The sequence below is a fragment of the Pinus tabuliformis genome, chromosome X (genome assembly GCF_031772625.1).
Source record: "Pinus tabuliformis cultivar Carrire ecotype Pingquan chromosome X, CPIR1, whole genome shotgun sequence".
Taxonomy (NCBI): Eukaryota; Viridiplantae; Streptophyta; class Pinopsida; order Pinales; family Pinaceae; genus Pinus; species Pinus tabuliformis.
The window spans coordinates 853040590-853060968 of NC_142308.1; the positions used below are offsets into that span (position 1 = coordinate 853040590).

The window sequence follows — 20379 nt, forward strand, 5'->3', positions numbered from 1 at the left end:
TTTTGTGCCTATCCAAAGATGTCTTTGAATACCCCAAACTTTCTTTTTACCAAGGTCATGTCGGTATTGAAAGTTAGCTGAAGTTTTTGTTTGAACCATAAACCTCAACACTCTCTATATCGAGAGAGGAATTTTGTGCCTATCCAAGGGTGTCTCTGAATGCTTCAAACTTCCTTTTTGCCCAGGTCTTGGTTAGACTATCAACTACTTGCAAATATGTGGGAATATGCTGAAGCTTCATTGCTCCCTTTTGAACCTTATTTTGTATGAAGTGATGTATGATCTCTATCTTGTGTGAAGTCATGAAACATTGGATTTTTAGAGAGTTTGTTACAACTTTGATTATCATAGTCAAGGTTACTTGGAAGCAGGAGCGGAAGTGGGAGCGGGGAGCGACATTTTCAAAAGCTCCCGGTTTGGGAGCGAATTTTTATATAATATATATTTTATATATTTTGATACATATATGTCAACAAAAGCATGTAGAATGATGAATTAGATCTAAAAAGCACTATGTTGCCAGGAAACGTGGGTTCGGGGATGGGGACGGGTACGGGGACGGGAACGTCATTTTTTGAAACAGGGTGCGTGGGTTCGTTGGGGGTATATTATAATTTATATATATATAATATATAAATATTATATTTTATAAATTATAATATATATGAATTTGTATATTTTTCAACTTTAAACAAGAAAATTAAAATATCTATGATTTAACCGTATTGATTTCAGAGGTTAAAGGCTAATCGAATATCCTCTTTCAAGATATAATAGAGCCCAATTTATGTATCCTTATTCACTGTCCAGATTTCAAGATTTTTGCCAAATCCCTTGCCTACTTAAGAAATCAAGTTAATTGCAAAAGCTCTGACAATCAGCATGTTTAAGTTCTTATGAGATGGAGCATGTTCCAGGTGTGTCGTTCGCAATGGCATTGTAAAATTTGGGAAATTTGCTCTTAAACAATATCAGACTTTGCCTTATTAAACCACGATTTTTCAGAGAACAGGCTATGTTTATTGCTGATCCATCTCTGCTGTAGAAGACATATTTTAGTGGCTGAAGATCTATTATTTAAAGGCTGATATTCCATTTATATACTGCTGTAATGCTACTAGGTTCCACCGTTTTGACCTTCACTACATCTATTGGTGTCTAGTTAATTGCATAGCTGTTTATGCTCATAAATTTTCATCATTTTAAGTTGTAACAGCAGTGAAAGTCTAATTCTGAGTTTATAAATAAGTTGTCAAGTTATTCGAAGCATTTTCTGATTGCTGCAATGACCCCTGTCCATGTCACTTGAGAGAAAATATAAAACCAACATGTACAGCAGTTGTCCTTCAACTATTTGATAAAATACCTCAATTAAGACTCATTGAAACTCAATTAAAAACTCAAGAAATTTTAAGAGAAAATTGAGTATATTTGAGTTGGGAATATTACATCTACATCGACGCTTTCCAATCCTTTCCAATGTATCAAAAGAACCCGGTTTATGATTTTGAAGTCTCGGGTTCTTTCAAGAAGAACCGGGTTCTTCAGGGTTCTTCTCAGAGGTACCCGTTCCAGCTCCCGGAACGTGAGGACGGGAACCCGGGACGGGTTCGAGAACCCCACCCCTGGGTTCGGGAACCCGTGCAACATAGAAAAAGCATAAAAACATGGTTTACACCATCTAACATCAATCATCTAGAAGTTATAATCTTCATAAACCACGTTCACAAGTTACAAGTTCTCATTTATATAACATGTAAAAGTGCACATAACCAAAATAGTATAGAGTGTAATCCATTTCTGAACTGAAAATACATCAACAAATAGGCTCTAGATGGCCTCTAACATCCAAAAAAATCATGCTACAACAAATAGCTACATATCATCAAAATCGTTGCCTGTCTTGGGATCTTTGTCATTAATATCACCCTCTAAGCAATTAACATAAAATAGAAAAAATGTAGCATGTCAAGTCAAGATTTTGTTTGAGTGATGGGTATATTTTTAGTAGGGTTATGATAGAGGAGTTTGACAACCAACGTCACTAACATGAAGGTACTTAGAGAACTTGGTGCTCTTGATTAAATACGAGTCCCATACGTACATGACAAAATCCAATGTAGACATTGCAATCTCCCCAATGCTGAAATCCTGAAAAACTGATAAATTTGCTGGATTTTGAATGAGATTTAAAATTCTGATTTCTCCATATGAAATCTAATGAGGTTGGAATGACTCTCAAACATCTTGAGTCATTATTTTACTTTAAGAATTTAACATCACCATGAATTGCATATCAATACTAGGGCCATAAGCTTGAATATTAGGCTGCCCTACTCAAAATATCTTGTTTCTTTGAAATTTTTTTGTGATTAGAACATCTTTGTGACAATTTTTTTTTGAAAAAAAACTAGGAGTGATTTTTTTTGTTTTTTATGGGAGTGCGATAGGAGCGAATTTTGGGAGCGCGCTCCTGGGTCACTCTTGATCTGCTCCTGCTCGGAGTGTGCTCTAGGAGCAATTCTAAGGGGGGGAGCCGCTCCCCCACAACCTTGATCATAGTAAATAGGTTCCAATTCCAGATCAAACAATCATCTAAGTAACTTGCGAAGCCAAATGTCATTTCAACAAGTAGAACTAGCTACGATGTATTTTACCTTTGTTGAGCTAATTGCCATGAAAGTTTACTTCTTGTTCAATCACGATACCATCATCAATTCGAAGCTAAAGCTGTTGAATTTCTGAGCAACTAGGGAGAAATTTCCCTAAAAATCACTTTGTGGTTAACCCCTTTCACCCTTGAAGCAGATTATTTGTCAAGAGCAAATTATTTTTCATGAGAGCAAAGGTTATTTCAAAAATATTTTATAAAGCAATTAGACATGTGCAAAATAAAATCATTTAAGTGATTCAATTAGACATGTGCAAAATAAAATCACTTAAGTTATCTAATTCGAATGGATCACTCTAGGAGCTTCAAAAACACTTAATTCGAGGAAGAGATTTTGCCTCGATGATCTTTTATTATCAGTAGTAAATCTCTTATTATCAATAACAGATCTATTGCAGATTTGCTGATCTCTTATCATCATTGGCAGACCTATTGTTTGGCAAATCTATTATTTGGCAGATCTATCGTTTGGCAGATCTATTGACAGATCTCAGAACTCTCGTTCAAATCTCGCACCAATGGTTTTTGCTCTTGTTATTTGCTGCTGTTAATTCTCTCTCCAGAGAAGTATTATTGCAGTTGGTATTGCTCTCACACCAGAAGTATTTAGCTCTTGTATTGATCTCTCTCTAGAGATATTCTATTCTTGATATTGCATTCACACCAAAGTTTGATTGTTGGTATATTGCCCTCGTTTCAGTAGCATTCTGATCTTGCATTTGGAGAATATTGCTCTTAGTATTTAGCTCTTGTACTTGTGCACTTTGTTCATGCACTTGTGTCTACTGCTCTTGTTTTGGAAGCATTTGGAGACTTGTGGTATTTTGAAGTTGTCATATTAAAAAGGGTTGTTACTACTGTTATTTGTAAAAGGGTTTTTGTACTTTGATTATGTATCTCTGCTAAACATTTGGAGATGATTTAATAAAAGAGCATTTTAAAAAGGGTTTCCCCCCATAGTGGGGGTTTTTCTTGGTCTTGGACCAAATCCCGTGTCTTGCTGTTCATTGACTATCTTCTATGGTTTATGATCTCAGGAACTCAATTTTAAATCTGTAAAATAACAAAAGCAACACCATAAAACACTCTTCTTGTGTGTTGCACTACTTGCCCAATTTGAGTTTGAATAACCTTGCAATCACTTAATTATCTCCAAGATAACTTAGACCATACTCCATTGTGCGCATGTTTTGTAGCTACCCAATTGTATTGCCTTGTATCCACCATGAATTAACTCAAGGTGTTCACTGCAAAATGTATATTTTCCTTATTGTTGACCAGATAGATTAAGGAACCCATCAAGTACATCATGGGATTCGCCAGCTTTGAATTTGAAACTATCACCTTTTTTATATTAGTTATCATGTGGATCCACCAACCTTGAATGTGAAACTCTCACCTTTTCATATTAGTAATCATGGGTGTGGCCATAGGTTTGTAGTCCTCCATCCAAAACCTCTTTAGGATCTAAAATTGTGTATTTATGCACCTAAGAAAAGCTCTCTTGGTGTATGCTAAACCTTCAACCCCCTAGAAATAATGTGTCATGTTAATGCCCTTCATCTCAAACTCACTTCCATATTTGCTTTACACCTTGCAATGAGCTTCCCTGCACTTGAAAAAAACAAGGCATCTACATATACAATACCAAAATAAACAAATTAATTTGAGCAAATATGTAATGGAAATTAGAATTTTCCTTCACTTTTTGTGATGCCCACACTCTGCATATATTCATCAATAATGTAACACTGTGCTCTTGGTGCCTATTTGAGTCCATAAAAAGCTTCTTAAGCTTGCACACATCACTTTTTCCCATTTACCTCAAATCCTTGAGGCTGCTCTATGTACACTTCTTCCTCATTGATACGAAGGAAAGGTGTTGTCACTTTTATTTGATGTATCCACCCTGCCATAAATGAATCCAAGGACATAATAGGTCTAATAGAAGTGTACCTTATGACTGGGGGAAAAGTTCCTTTGTAATCTACTCGCTCTTTTTGGGAGAAACTGTAGAAAATCCACGAAATTCTAGTTTTCTAGTATGAACAATCTGAAAACAAATTTTCTTTTCACATAGACACTGAATTTTTCTACTAGATGCAGCGGAATAGGAACAAAAATAAAAGCACAGTCACACAATTAAAAAACACGAAATTTTTTAGGGAACCCAATTGGGAAAACCCTTTGCTTGATGAAAATTCTATTGATAGCAAAAAATGAGCAATTGTTCTCTTACAAAATACAACTCTTTCAATCTTGAAAGACACACTTGTATTTTTTGCTTGATCTAAGCTTGAAACCTTTGCAAGACTGCTGATCTCTGTTGCCCTCTACCAACCCGTGCACAAGCTTCTCTTGCACACTCTTTCTCTCACAAGCTCCACGCACAGACTTGTGTTTCCTATTGCTTGGTCTCACCAACACGTGCTCACCGAAACAATGATTAAACTCGTGCCTTCGTTCCTCCTTTTAAAGGAAATTCAAATAGTTAAAATTAGTGAGTTTTCTAATTAAGGAATGATTTTGTGATTGATTGAGTTAGCATGAGTTAACTGCTCATGCAACTCGTCCTATTTCAAGTCAATCAATTGAAACTCCATCACTTGTGTTTTCCCTCAACCAACTCACACTAGAAAATTAAGAACTTGACTTTCAATTTCAACACATTAGTTAACTACATCCTAACTTGTCCTAATTTTTAGGGACCGATTCTTAAATTATAGAAACTTGTTCTAATTTATAGGGAATCTCCTAATTTTTAGGAACTTGAGTCATGCATAAGAAGGAACTCGTTATGGCTCCTATCATTAAGGCACAAATTAAGGAACACTTTCTTGCTGTTATTTTCAACAGAACCTTCTCTCCACAAACCTTGCTTTGAACTTCTCAATGCTATCATTTACAACATGCTTGATCTTGTAGAACCACTTGCAACTCACAATTGACTTATCTGTTTGGTCTTGGTAGTATATTCCAAACATCATTCTTCATGATGGAGGTGTACTTCTCTACCATGGCATCATGCCATACCTATTGGTTTGTTACTTCCCATATAGTTTGGAAACTTCTTTGGAGTATGTTATCTTTAAAAGTTCTTGTAAGAGTATCAACATGGTCTCGAGTATTCCTTAATGTTTGATTGAATTGCCAAGGTACCTTGACAAAAGTAGAAGGGGCTCTTGTCTCTCCTTCTTCACTTGAAGGCTGATGTACTAGCTTGGAAATCACTAGCAACCTTAGCTCAACCTTCAGAGTGTCATTGGGATAGGCTCATGGGACTTCTTGGTTGCACATCTCAACTCCCTACCAATTTCTTCTACTTTGGAATATAAACCATGTAAGTTTTTGAAGTCTCACTATAACTAGCCAAAAAAATCTTCATGCTAGAGGGATCCAACTTGTCCTATTTTCTGTTGACATATGGATATAAATTGGACAACCAAAGATGTGGAAATGACTCACCTGTGGCTTTACACTAGTGAATGCCCCCTGGTCTCTTATCCTCCAAGATTCCGTGAGGACATCGATTCTTGATATAGGATATTGTGTTGCATGCTGCTCAAACAAACATCAACAAGTCTTGTTCATGTATCATGGCCTTAGCAAGCTCTGTGATGGATTGATTTTTTTGCTTAGCATGTTAATTTTCCTGTGAACCTAGCACTTGATAATTCATTGACCTATTAGAGTACAAGTCAACTGAATGAAAACACAACTAGGTTCTTAACTTAATTAATGGAAGCAAAAATCACATGAGCCAATCTCAATCACAATGACACAAATCGATTCGCCCAATCAATAACTCTTCATTAAAAAACTCAGGATTTACTTGGGCTCTCTCTTGATTCCTACCTCCTTGCAAAAACCCTTGAACTCTTTGCAGGTATACTCTCCCCCATTGTCTGATCTCAAGACTTTGATCTTTTCCTTGTCTAGTTTTCAACTAGAGATGTGAACTTCTTGGAACCCACTAAAGATTTGATCTTTGGTCTTAAAGAAGTAGATCCAAGTCTCGTGAGAAAAATCATAAATAAAAGGAACATAATACATCCTTCTTGTTGATGTTATTGACATTGGTCCGCAAACATTTGAATCTACTAGGTGTAAAATTCCCCCTTAGACCTATGTTCACTGCTTGGGAAAGCAACTTTGGCATGCTTTCCAAGCATACACCCTTAGCATGCATCATGTTGCGCACTATTGAACTTTGGAAGATCTATGGCTATCTCCTTTAGAATAGGCAATGCCCTGTGATATGGGTGCCCAGTCCTCTTATGCCACAGTTTGCACAAGTTGTCACTATTATGCACCAAAGCTTGAACATGTTCACCTTGCACCTTGTACAAGCTATCTTCTCACCCATATTACCTATGCTATATCTGGGCTAGAATCCTTTGGCATGATGAGGACTTGCTAGTTCTTAAAATGTTCATTGTAAAGCCCTTATCTTCCATAATCGAAACGTAGAGCAAATTTTTCCCTGAAACCTAGTACAAACAAGATATTATCTAAATCTAAAGAGTTACCTAAATCATGATACAAGGGAATAGTACTAACTCTTGCTACTATATGCTTGGCTTCATCACCAAGCTCAACTTGTATTCGTATTCTTGCAACTAGGTGCAACTCTGTGCTAGTAAGATATAATTAATAAATCCTTCTCGAAGTAGACAACAAATTTGTTCATCTGGGTTTCTATTGAGATTGCTACCTACTTTTGTTGCTGCTTCTCTTTACCCTTATTTTTTTGTAGATGTTGTGATGTATAAATACTGTGCATATGACAAATGAAGCAATTGACTTTACTCAAGTCTTTTTTTCCTCATTGTGAGGTTGACTCCGCTCTCGTTCTCTTACCCATGCTATGCCCTTTACCTTTACCCTTACTTTTCTAACCAGTCAGACCTAGGTTCTCATCAGTACCCTTTTTGCTAGCCTTTAACTCCATCTGAGTCTCCTCCTAGATATAGACATTCCAAAGCCTCTCAAAGTCAAGTTTTTCTAGCACAAATACCTTTGAAAAATGGTTGAAAGGACATTGGGAAACCATTTAGTACCATGTTCTCTAGTTCCATTGGGAAACCATTTAGTGCCATGTTCTCTAGTTCTGAATCTTCAACCTTCTCCCCAAGTGTTGCAATCTATCTGGTCATGAATTTGTGTCACCTTCTTAAGGAAACTGGTGTCTATGTTTGATTTGGTCACCTTTGTCAATATGACTTTGTTTTGTATTATCATCTTCTTGTTTATTTTCTAACTCTGGAAAACACTGACTAGGGCATCAAAAATCTCCTTTTTTGTTTTCTTCTCAAATACATGAGGGATCAAATGGTCCTTTATGGCACAAAGATCATTCATGTGACCTTTACTTCTTTCTTGTTGTGAGCTACCATCTATAGGTGTAGTCATAGTGTCCTTGACAATATCTTAGAGATTATTCTCTTTTAGTGAGAGTGTTAACTGTGACTTTCCATACTAAGAAATTTGAGGCACTAGCTAGTCTGTCCTCAAATTGAAGGCACTTTGCTGCTATCTCTAAGATCTATTGCACAAACTCTTGAATAAGAAAATTAAACTCTTAAACCTTCTAACTGTTGGTCTTTCTTGTTGGAAATGATCTAAAAACCCCTCCAAAAACAGATCCAAAATTATGCTAAAGACTTCGCTCTTCTTCTTTATCACTTTGCTGATGATGAGGCTCCTTCCCAAGTGATCTTCGCATTTTTTGATTTCAGACCGAATTACTTGCGTCTGCAATGAGGCGGAGTTGGCTATTTATAGTTGTTTGCCCATGCATACAAGTTGATTTGATAGGGACCTAGGCCGACATGTCCTTCTGAGAGGTTTCATTATCCCTTTTTGAAGCTGACTTGTAGGAGGTACTTTTGCTTGGTCTTGGAGGGCCTCCTTATTCATTTAATTACTTATACAAAAATGTAACATACCCAAGAAGGGTCCTTCATACGTGACATTGAATCAATTTGACTTTTATGATTGGATGAAAAAACCTAAAGGTTCACAATGGGAACCTTAACTAAAATAAAATTCCTTGATCATGAAACCCATGATTCAAGTACTACAAAAATAATTTTATTTTCTCCTTTTCATCAATTACATAAAATCACAATTACACATGTCATTATGAAGACTGAACCTAGCTACACTTTTCAACACTCCCTCTTAACTACGAAGGTATTCATAATGTTACTTGGTCATTCTCAATATGAAGAATTATCATAAGAAGAGTTAGATTGGTAACCCATCTGTTTAGCATCATATCAACCAACATTGTCACAGAGCAAGGCCTTGACTAACTGCTCTCTATCTCCCCAAGATCTGAGCTCAATGTTGGCGAGACCAATGATGTATAAACACCCTCATCATCGTCTCTCTCGGAACATACCCCACCCGGCTTTCCACCATGACTATTCTTATCTTGGATTCCCAGTCCTCAAAGAATATCGGTCCTCTATGACTACTCTTATCTTGGATGCCCTAACTCATCCTTAAAGAGCATTGGATGCTAGATGTTTACCCAATCCTCCATTTTGTCTTCCCAAGTGAAGACAAGAATGATGTGTCTATCTCTCCCTCTTAATTAGGGAGGACATATCTATTCTAATAAAGGAATGTACTCATTCCTATGGAAGGAATGTACCTAAGCTCCCTCTTGTCTTAGGAATTTTGCTTCCAAGTTTCTACCAAGTAAGAAACTTGTTTCCAGGCTCCCTCTTAATTAGGGACCTATAGCAGCTCCTTAGGTGGAGATGATGGGACAACCAACTGCTTGAAGAACTCCTCCTCATGATGTCATGGACTTCTTTTTGTTATTCAGGAGTCTTCATGTTTGGAACTTCTTCATAGGGCACAGACCATCCATCACTTTCATCCATGAATTAGTCATGTCTGGCCTTCCTTCATGCCATGCTGCTTTCTTTCATGCCATGTTTCTTGAAGGAACTTCCTTCCTACTACATGGTCAACAATGGTGGAAGACATCCATAGCTCTTCCCTCGGTAACCCTGCATAAGCTTGTCCAGATATTTGTTCAAAAACAAAGGAATGATCCTTAAATCAAAATTACCTTTGTGATGGTCTTTCATCATGACATCTTCTAGTTTGCATCAGCATCTCGCATACATATTGACACATCTCCCAAAGATATACATTGTCAAGTGTCTCTTTCTTTTTATGGAGATATCCTAGTCAAATATGTCAGCGTTTGGATGTTGATTGCCTTTTCCATGGTTGCATATCCCACAATCTCTTCCTTCCTTTCTTCACACATTTCATTTCCAAGAAATTCCAATCACCTCATATTTCATATGAGGACATATTATGTTGATTTCATCTCGACAATGTGTGACTCATGCCTTCCTGCATCCTTTTCAATGTAGGAGATCTTTTCTTTTGATCATGCTCTCAATATAGAGCATTTATCCATGATTACCTGCAACCATATGACATGACTCTACAATATCGAACACAAGCATACATACCTCATTTTCCTTTACGTCATCCAAACTTCCTTCAACAACTTCCTTGATTGAAGGAACTTCAATCCCATGTCCTGCTTCACCTTTTCTGTCATCATACCATCATCCCATGAATTCCACAAGTTGGAATTCTTGATGAAACCCTTGCTTCCTTTTGATTGGTGAACCTTTCAATAAAAGATTCTAATAGAGTATCTTGAGTATACTCATCCACAAAATGTTTCCTTTTGACAGATGTATGATGAGCCTTGTACTAGATGACCTTTTCTTTCTTTTCCCATAAGTAGCACCTATGTTACTAAAGAGGTTTTCAAGAGCTATATCCTTCCATGGGTGACTGCCATGGACTTCAATTTTAACCATCTTTAATGCTTCTCTATGATGATGTCACGAGCTCTTGCTTTCAATGCTTTTATGATGCCATGATGCATCCCATCATTTTTCTTAGTGAATCATGATAGCCATATCTTACAACAAAAGACTTAGGTGAGGAAGACTATCTCTGTCATAGTAGAGATCTCTTACTTCCTCTTTCTTGGACTTTCTTTTCAGCTTTCTCCACTTCTTTGGTGATATGGGCTTCTTCTCTTCCTCTTTTGATATTGTCCTTTTTGATCTTAGGACAATCTCTCTTGTAACGCCCATATTCTTGACACCCATAGCATTGAATCTTAACCATGCCCCTTTTCTTTTTCCTTTCCTTTTTGTCATTGTAGCATAAGCTTGATTTTGCTCACCTGCTCCTACATCAAATTTGGCTTTTAGTCTAGATTCTTCAATCTTGCACAATGACCATAGATCCTGGAATGGAGTAGCTTCTTTCTTCCGATAAATACTTGAAGTAGAGTTATCCCACTCCTCCAGTAGTGCATTTAGTACAACTGTAGTCATTTCTCTATCATTAGCTTCTTTCTTACCATAAATACTTGAAGTAGAGTTATCCCACTCCTCCAATAGTGCATTTAGTACAACTGTAGTCATTTCTATATCATACATGACTTATCCCAGATCTTGAAGTTGAACTCTGATTTTAGATATCATCATACAGTATGAGGCTATTCCATCTTCCCTTGACATATTTAGCTTGTAGAGTTCTTGCCTTAATGAGATGACTTCTCCAGCAGTGCTTACAGAATATAACTCTACCAGTTTGTCATAGATTTTTTTTGAAGTTTTGAGTTTTGATACATATGGAATGAGGGGATCCTTGATAGAGTCTATGTGAATCATTTGAGCCCCAACTTCCTCTTTCATATACTTTGCAAGTGCTTGAGCATCGTCCTTTGTTGGTTTGGTGATAGATCCTTTGACATGTTCCATAACCTCATTTTCAATGAGATTTAGATTTGTCCTTTTCTTCCATGCAAGATAGTTTGAAGCCCCAACCAATTTGTTGCTTTCCTTGCAAAAAGACATTTTGATAGATTCAAATGTGGACATAAATATACTTAGTTGATAGGATGCTCCTTCTCCTTGCTGCTTCTTTGATGTTGATGATGATGTAGAGAATAGAAAACTTCTCCTTGATGAGAATAGTTTTCTTCAAGAATGATCCTTGATCTCACAAAGAAGGAGATCTCTTTGGATCCTTTGATGGCGGAGTCAATGATGACCTCTTAACAATGTCTTCAATGGTAAGGACCTTGATTCAACGAGAGGGAGATCGCCTTAGAATCTTGATGACAACGTCCTTGGTCTTCTTTCTAGAAAGGAACTTGTATAAGTCCTTCAACTTGAGTAGGGTCTTTGAGGTCTCTTGAGATGTCTTGAGGGTTCCAAGACTTCTTTCTAGTGTAGACTTCTTCTTTGATCTAGGGTTTTTTCACTTCCTTGTAGATCTTGACTTTGCTGACGATCTTCTTGCTTTGATGTCTTTCTTGAGATTTGATCCTTGAGTGTCCCTTGATAAGATGCTCTTCCTCGACTTTTTCACCTTAGCTCCGATACAATGTTGAGAAATATAGGGCATAGCAATTAGGTTATTTCTCTATAATCGATGACTGCTTGTGAATTCTTTTTACTTCTTAGATTATGTTCTTCTTTTACTCATGTTATTATAGTGTTCTTCTTCATTAAACAATTACCAATGCATAAACCATAAAGAGACAAGAGACACAAAATATAGGCTATAAGCTCTCCCACTTGAGAGGAAAACCCACCTTTGACCTATTTCCCACTCCAAGACCAAGACACAAAGCTTCTTAGCTTGACCCTTTCCTTCCTTGAGTCAATGATGGGCAATCTGCTAATTCTTCTTTCCTTCTCGGCTACTCCTTAGACTTCGGCTTCTTGCAATTATCGACTTCCTTCAGAAACCCTAGCACATGTGCATGATCAAATTTGGAACATTGATTCCCTTCGCTTTAGGTGGAGGCTGCTTCCTTGGCAACTTGGCTTGAGATACACCTTTGTTTCCTCCTTGACTTGACCTTCCAATGGGACTGCAATACTTCAGCCTCTTCTGCAACAGAGACAATGCTTTTCTTCGTACGTGTAGATCAAAGTAACCCAAAAACAAATCCAAAATAATGCTAAAGACTTCACTCTTCGCTGATGATTAGGATCCTTCCCAAGTGATCTTTGCATTTCTTGATTTTAGACCAAATTGCTTGCTTTTGAAATGAGGTTGAGATGCCTATTTATAGTTGTTTGCCTATGCATATAAGCCAACTTGATAGGGACCTAGGCCGACATGTCCTTTTGAGAGGTTTCATTATCCCTTTTTGAAGCGGACTTGTCGGAGGTACTTTTACTTGGTCTTGGAGCGCCTTCTTATTCATTTAATGACTTATATAGAAATGTAACATACCCAAGATGGGTCCTTCATACATGACATTGACTCAATTTGACTTTTATGATTAGATGACAAAACCTAAAAGTTCACAATGGGAACCTTATCTAAGATAAAATTCCTTGATCATGAAACCCATGATTCAAGTACTACATTTTTTCTTCTTCTTTTCATCAATTACATAAATCACAATTACACGTCATTATGAAGACCGAACCTAGTTACACTTTTCAACATCTTGGAATTTCTATCCTCATGGAAATTTCAAATGCTTATCCAATCCTATGGACCCCATTCTCCCTCCATGGCCTTCACAAGACGTGCGACTATTAGTCCTGGCCTAGTGCATGACACATGAAGAAGAGATTATAATGTCCATCATCACTCTCTCAACTAGAGAGGAGATCCTTATTCCCTTTTGATTAGGGAATAGATCCTTGCTCCTATTTAAGGAGACTTCTTACTCCCTCTCAAGCATAGGGGGAATTCTTTACTTCCTTTTAATTGGGAAGTCATAATCATCAGCTTCTATAGTGTGTCTTCATCAATACATCAACTACTAGTTCTTCACGGAGATCTTCTTCAAGTAGTAGTTGCATGGCTCCTCTTCTCCTTTGCATCTCATCATATTGAGTTTTCATCTTCTTGAAGGTAATGGAGCCAAACAGTGACAGGATTCAGGCTGTCAACCTTTCATATCACTTTCCTCTAGTCATCATCAACAAAGGCATTATCTTAAGCCAATCAAAGTAGAGCTTAATTATAGCCCCCATTAAACATGAAAGTGATCTTCATTGTCATCAAAACATGAACATTGGGTTATCTCTTTGAACTGCTACCTCTTAATCCCAAGATGATGTAAACATCTTGACCATACGATCCTTCAAGGGTTACTAAAACCATCCACTCAATCCATGTATTCATTGAATTGAGTTCAAAACCAACAATTGTAGATATATCTCCCTCAATTGCCATTATGCATTTTTGCAATTTCCTTCCAAGTAGCAAGAACATATATTGACCGATAACCAAAACCAAAACCTCAATATGAAAATTACTTTAATATGATGGCCTCTTCGGATTTTGCTTACTTTTGATATCAACATTGTTTCGCATGGTCTATCTTCAACTTTTACCAAAGATCCTTCTTCATGCTAATCACTTGTAATCAAAGTGCCCATGGAACAAACTGACCAACAAGTTGCAATTTCTTCTTCCCAGGAGTTATCGACTCTTTTTCTTTATTTAGGAAACCATATTCGATGTTGATCCGAACTCTCCTTCAAGCCTCTTCACGTACTTTTGCAATATGTCTTACTAGGGAGCCAAGTCATATCCCAAGTAGATCATTAATATCAGAGTTGTCAAATTATGCTATTTGCTCCCTCTAAAGTCAACATTTCTTTGCACGCTTTATCTTGATATTGCAATAAGGTTCTGCTTCATCTGTCAATCATCAATCAGTTGGAAGCTTTAACATCAAGTCCATCATGGTCCTTACAGTTCCGTCTTTCAATCATTCTCATCATTTTCAAGGAGTCATAAACAAGCACGAGTGCTGCTTTGCTTTGTTCTTCCATCCCTTTCTTCCACAATTTTAATAGCCTTCATTATGTACCTGCAATTCACAAGTAAAACAAAGCAAAATATACAAAGGCAAGAGCATGATGTCGATATGTCCTAGGGAGCCAAGTCATATCCCAAGCATTGTTTTAAAAGCCAGCCGGCTCGGAACTGACTCGACCGAGTTGGTCCGAGCTGGTAAAAAAATTTGCAACCTGGCCTTTGAACCGGTTTGGTCGGTCGGGTTAAGACTGAGCCGGTCGGCTCGGCCGAATCCGTATCAACCCGGTCGGGTCACTTCCAGCGGCCATTGAACCCCCAAAAACGCAATTTTTTTGATTTTTTAATGTTTTTTTTGAGTGTGGGGGACTCCAAATGGTTTTATGAATTGGTTTGTTGGTCTTTGGGGTCCATTCCCCTCTCCCAAACCCTATTTAATACTATTGATATGCTATTCATGGTAATGTTAAATTCTTAAAGTAAAAGTTACATTCTCCTTAATCTTCATTTTCATCCTTTTACTTAAATTTTTAACATTACCATGAAATGACTCAAGATGTTTGAGAGTGGTTCTAGCCTCATTGGATTTCACAAGGAGAAAGTAGAATTTTAGATTTCATTCAAAATCCAGCAGACTTATCAGTTTTTTAGGATTTCAGGATTGGGGGATTGCAATGTTTCCATTGAATTTTGTCATGTATTAGGGTATGGAACTCGTATTTAATCAAGAGCACCAATCCCTCTATGTACCTTGATGTTAGTGACATTGGTTGTCGAACTCCTTCGGGATTCGCTCCCAAACCGGGAGCTTCTGAAAATGTTGCTCCCACTACCGTTTTCACTCCCGCTCCCCGCTTTCGCTCCTGCTCCCAAGTAACACTGAGCCAGATGATGTTGGCAACTCTAGCAGTACCCAGTAGTACTGGTCACAGACTTTTGTTGTAGAGGCCATTTCTAGCCTCTTTAGTTATGTGTTTTTGTTTTGATCTCTATATCATCATCGTGTATGTATTGGACAGTGCACTGGGTGCCATTTTGATATAATGGATATATTCATGAGCCTACTTTGATCATATGTTGTCTTCTATCTATATTCTAATGTTGTGTGTTTGGAAACATGAATGAAAATCTTTAAAATTATGTGTTTTTATAAAAAATAAATATTTAATGTATTTTTTACAACGATCGTGTCATTGAAATCGAGCCAGCCGAGTCGATACCTTGTCGAGTCAGAGTCGACCCTTGGCCAAGTCGGAGTTTTAAAACATTGATCCCAAGTAGATTATTAATATCAGAGTTGTCAAATTCTGCTATTTGCTCCCTTTGAAGTCAACATTTCTTTGCACGCTTTATCTTCATATTGCAATAAGGTTCTGCTTCATCTTTCAATCATCAATCAGTTGGAAGCTTTAACATCAAGTCCATCATGGTCCTTACAGTTTCGTCTTTTAGTTGTGCTCATCATTTTCAAGGAGTCATAAATAAGCACGAGTGTTGCTTTGCTTTGTTCTTCCATCCTTCTCATCTTGCTTCCACAATTTTGATAACCTTCATTATGTGCCTGCAATTCACAAGTAAAACAAAACAAACTATACAAAGGCAAGAGCATGATGTCAATTTTGTCAATCTAGGGATTTCATTGTTTGTAGGGTTCTAGTTACAAACCTTATATTTCTTGATCTAACCCTTAATAGGGTTTTTACTTTCAACGGAAACATTAGACCTAGGGATTTGATTTACCAAATTCAACCCTTGCTAGGGTTTTACCACATACCCTAGATTCTTCCTACAAATCATAGATATCAAGAGTTAGGACTTCATAAGGGGGAACAAATTGTTAGGGTAGGGTTTTCAATTTTCTAGGGTTTTCTAATCCAAGTCCCATTTAGGATTTACGAACCCTAAATACCAAAAAAACTTAAAAATGTAAGATCTACAAACCCTTGATTCTTACCATGTAACCCTAGATTCTTGCCACTTGCTAAGGTTTTACCACATACCCTACATTCTTTCTACAAATTCTAGATATCAAGAGCTAGGACTTCATAAGGGGGAACAAATTGTTAGGGTTATAGTTTTCAATTTTCCAGGGTTTTCTAATCCAAGTCCCATTTAGGATTTACGAACCCTAAATACCAAAAAAGCTTTAAAATGTAAGATCTACAAATCCTAGATTCTTACCATGTAAAGTATGCTGCAAAACCCTAATTTCCTTACAAACCCTTTCTAATGACTATTACCATAATCTTATAACATGGAATGCACATAAAAATTTATACATACCTCTTACCATGCTTTCTAAGGATTTAGTCCTTCTCCAATTCTTCAACAGAAGTGCTTTAGATAGCTTTGTCCAAAATTGCTTCAAGGATAAGCTACTCCATTCATAGAGCCTATCTTTAACCATTTGCCCATATCCTCCAGAGCTCTATGTCGACTTCATGGGTATCATCCTTTCTTGAATTATATCATCACACTTTTTGGAGATGATCCATACTACAATCATTAACCATTGTCGTTAACAATTCTCAGACCATTCAATCATTGCCATAATCATGCTTCTATCACTGTCACCGCGGATCACGATTTTACAGTCAATCAAATATTACTTTCTTCCTATCAACACTGCCATTGTATTGTAACCATAATTCTTTATTGACATATATTATGTAGATCATAATTTGCCTGATTGTTGTATAAATCGTTGACATGTCACCATGGTTACTTTCCAACAATGTTAACAGAGTCATAAGTGTTGAAAAGTGTAACTAGGTTCGGTCTTTGTAATGACATGTGTAATTGTGATTTTATGTAATTGATGCAAAGAAGAAAAATACAATTATTATTGTAATGCTTGTCTCATGGGTTTCATGAACAAGGAATTTTATTTTTAGTTAAGGCTCCCATTGTGAGCCCTTAGGATTGGTCATAAAGTCAAATTGAGTCAATGTCATGTATGAAGGACCCTTCTTGGGCATGTTACATATTTGCATAAGTCATTAAAATAATAAAAAGGCCCTCCAAGACTAAGCTAAAGCATCTCCTTCAAGTCGGCTTCAAGATGGAGGGGATTTGCACCAAAAGACATGTCGGCTCACCCATAATTCAGGTCGGCTTATTTGATGGGAAAACCACTATAAATAGGGCAACTCGACCTCATTTCAGATATAGAATTTCAGCCAAGAAGAAGTCTGCAATAGAAGTAAAAGAATCACTAAGAAAGGAGTCTCATAGCTAGCGAGAAGGAAGAGCGAAGTTGTTTGGGTATGTTTTTAGGATTGATATAACTCCACTCGTGCGAGATTGCAGGACTATCTACTGCAGAAAATGGGCTGAGGCATTTCAGTCATCTAGGTAGCCGAATTGGGAGAAGGACAAGTCAAAAGAGAAGTTGAGTCAAGCAAGAAGAATCTTCTACCCTAAGCGAAGGTGTCAAGGGCATTATCTAGAAGGTGACACTTTCCAAGTGTGGCAGCTAGGGTTTTCGAATCAGGGCTGAAAGTTGCAGGTCTGTGTTAGGAGCCAAAACATTACAAGGTAGCCGAGAAGAAAGAAGAAACAAGGAGTTTGACTATCCTTGACTCAAGGAAGAAAAGGAAGCTTTGTGACTTGGTCTTGGAGAGGTCAAATAGGTCAAGGGTCTCGGTCTTGGTATTCTTTTATTGAAGTCTCTATAAGAAGAAGAATTCATTTGGGTTTTCCTCTCAAGTGGGAGAGGTTTTGGCGTAGCCTACATTTTGTTTTGTGTCTCTTCTCTCTTTATTGTTTATGCTTTGGTAGCTCTTTGATGAAGAAGAACACTATAATAATCTAACTAAAGAAAATATCCTAATCTATTGAAGTAAAAAGCATTTACAAGCAGTTATCATTAATAGAGAAATCACCTAATCTTGATTCCCTAGATTTCTCAACATGGTATCAAAGCTAAGGTGACAAAGTCAAGGAAGGGCATCTTATCAAGGGACACTCAAGAATCAAATCTTGAGGAAGGCATCAAAGCGAATCTAGAAGATCATCTTGAAGTCAATATCTATAAAAGAAGTATCAAAAACCCTAGATCAAAGAAGTCTACACTAGAAAGAAGTCTTGGAATCCTCAAGTCATCTCAAGAGACCTCAAAGACCCTACTCAAGTTGAAGGACTTATACATCAAGTTCCTTTCTAGAGAAGCAAGACCAAGGACGTTGTCATCAAGATTCTAAGGCGATCTCCCTCTCATTGAAGCAAGGTCCTTACCATTGAAGACATCATCAAGAAGTCATCATTGATCATCATCAACAAGGACATCACCATCAAAAGATCTAAAGTGATCTCCTTCTTTGTGGAGTCGAGGATCACTCTTGAAGAGATCTATCTTCATCAAGGAGAAGTTCTCTATCATCTTTACTATCATCAAATTCAAGGAGGCATCAAGTGGAAGAATCATCTTCTCAAGTAAGTATATTTATGTTTGAATATGTCAAAATGTCTTTTTGCAAGGAAAGCAAAAATTGGCCGGGGCTTCAAAATATCTTGCATTGAAGAAGAGGACAGATCTGAATCTCATTGAAAATGAGGTTATGGAACATGTCAAAGGATCTATCACCAAACCAAGAAAGAAGATGCTCAAGCACTTGTGAAGTTTATGAAAGGGGAAGTGAGGGCTCAAAGGATTCTCATAGAATCCATCAAGGATCCCGTCATTCCATATGTATCTAAACTAGACACCTCAAAAGAAACATATGACAAATTGGTAGAGTTGTTTTATATAAGCACTGCGGAAGAAGTTATCTCTCTAAGGCAAGAACTCTACAAGCTAAGGATATCGAAAGAAGAGGGAATAGCCTCATACTTTATGAGCATATCCAAAATAAGGGATCAAATTCAAGATTTGGGAGAAGTAATGTCTAACAAGGAAATGACCACTGTAGTACTAAATGCACTACTAGAGATATGTGGTAAGTTTACTTCAAGTATTTATGCGAAGAAAGAAGTTACTCCTTTCCAAGATCTATGGTCACTATGCAAGATTGAGAAAACAGGGTTGACAACTAAAACTGATGTGGGAACTAGTGAGAGAAATCAAGCATATGTTGCTATGACAAAGAGAAGAGGAAAGTTTGAAAAATTTGGTTCTCAGGAAAAGAGAAGGAACATGGCTAAGATTCAATGCTATGGATGTCAAGAATATGGCCATTACAAAAGGGATTGTCTTAAGCTCAAGAAGGAGAATAATAAAAGAGGTAGAGAAGAAGCCCATATCACCAAAGAAGTGGAGGAAGCTGAAGAAAAGAAGTTCAAGAAAGAGGAAGTAAGAGATCTCTACTATGACTGAGATAGTCTTCCTCACCTAATTTACCTAATTTCTTTTCAACTTCTTGTTCTTAAGTCTTCTATTGTAAGATATGGCTATCATGATTTACTAAGAAAAATGATGGGATGCATCATGGCATCATAGAAGCATTGAAAGCAAGAGTTCGTGACATCATCATAGAGAAGCATGAAAGATGGTTGAAATTGAAGTCCATGGCAGTCACCCATGGAAGGATATAGCTCTTGGAAACCTCATTAGTAACATAAGTGGTACTTATTGGAAAAGGAAAAAGTCATTTAGTACAAAGCATCATACATTAGTCAAAAGGAAAAAATTGCTAGATGAGGATACTCAAGATCCTCTATTGGAACCTTCGACAGAAGGTTCACCAATCAAAAGGAAGCAAGGGTTTCATTAAGAATTCCAATTTGTGAGATTCATGGGATGATGGTATGATGACAAAAGAGGTGAAGCAGATCAATGGATTTAAGTTCTTTCAATCAAGGAAGCTGTTGAAGGAAGTTTGGATGACATAAAGGAAAATGAGGTATGTATGCTTACA

The 20379-nt window shown here is 37.1% G+C and overlaps 1 protein-coding gene across 1 annotated transcript in view; it reads left to right on the top strand.

Moving 5' to 3' along the window:
- MGT9 (magnesium transporter 9) overlaps positions 1-20379 on the top strand; it is a 61968-nt gene that overhangs the window by 20021 nt on the left and 21568 nt on the right. The gene's annotated exons all lie outside the window — the stretch shown is intronic.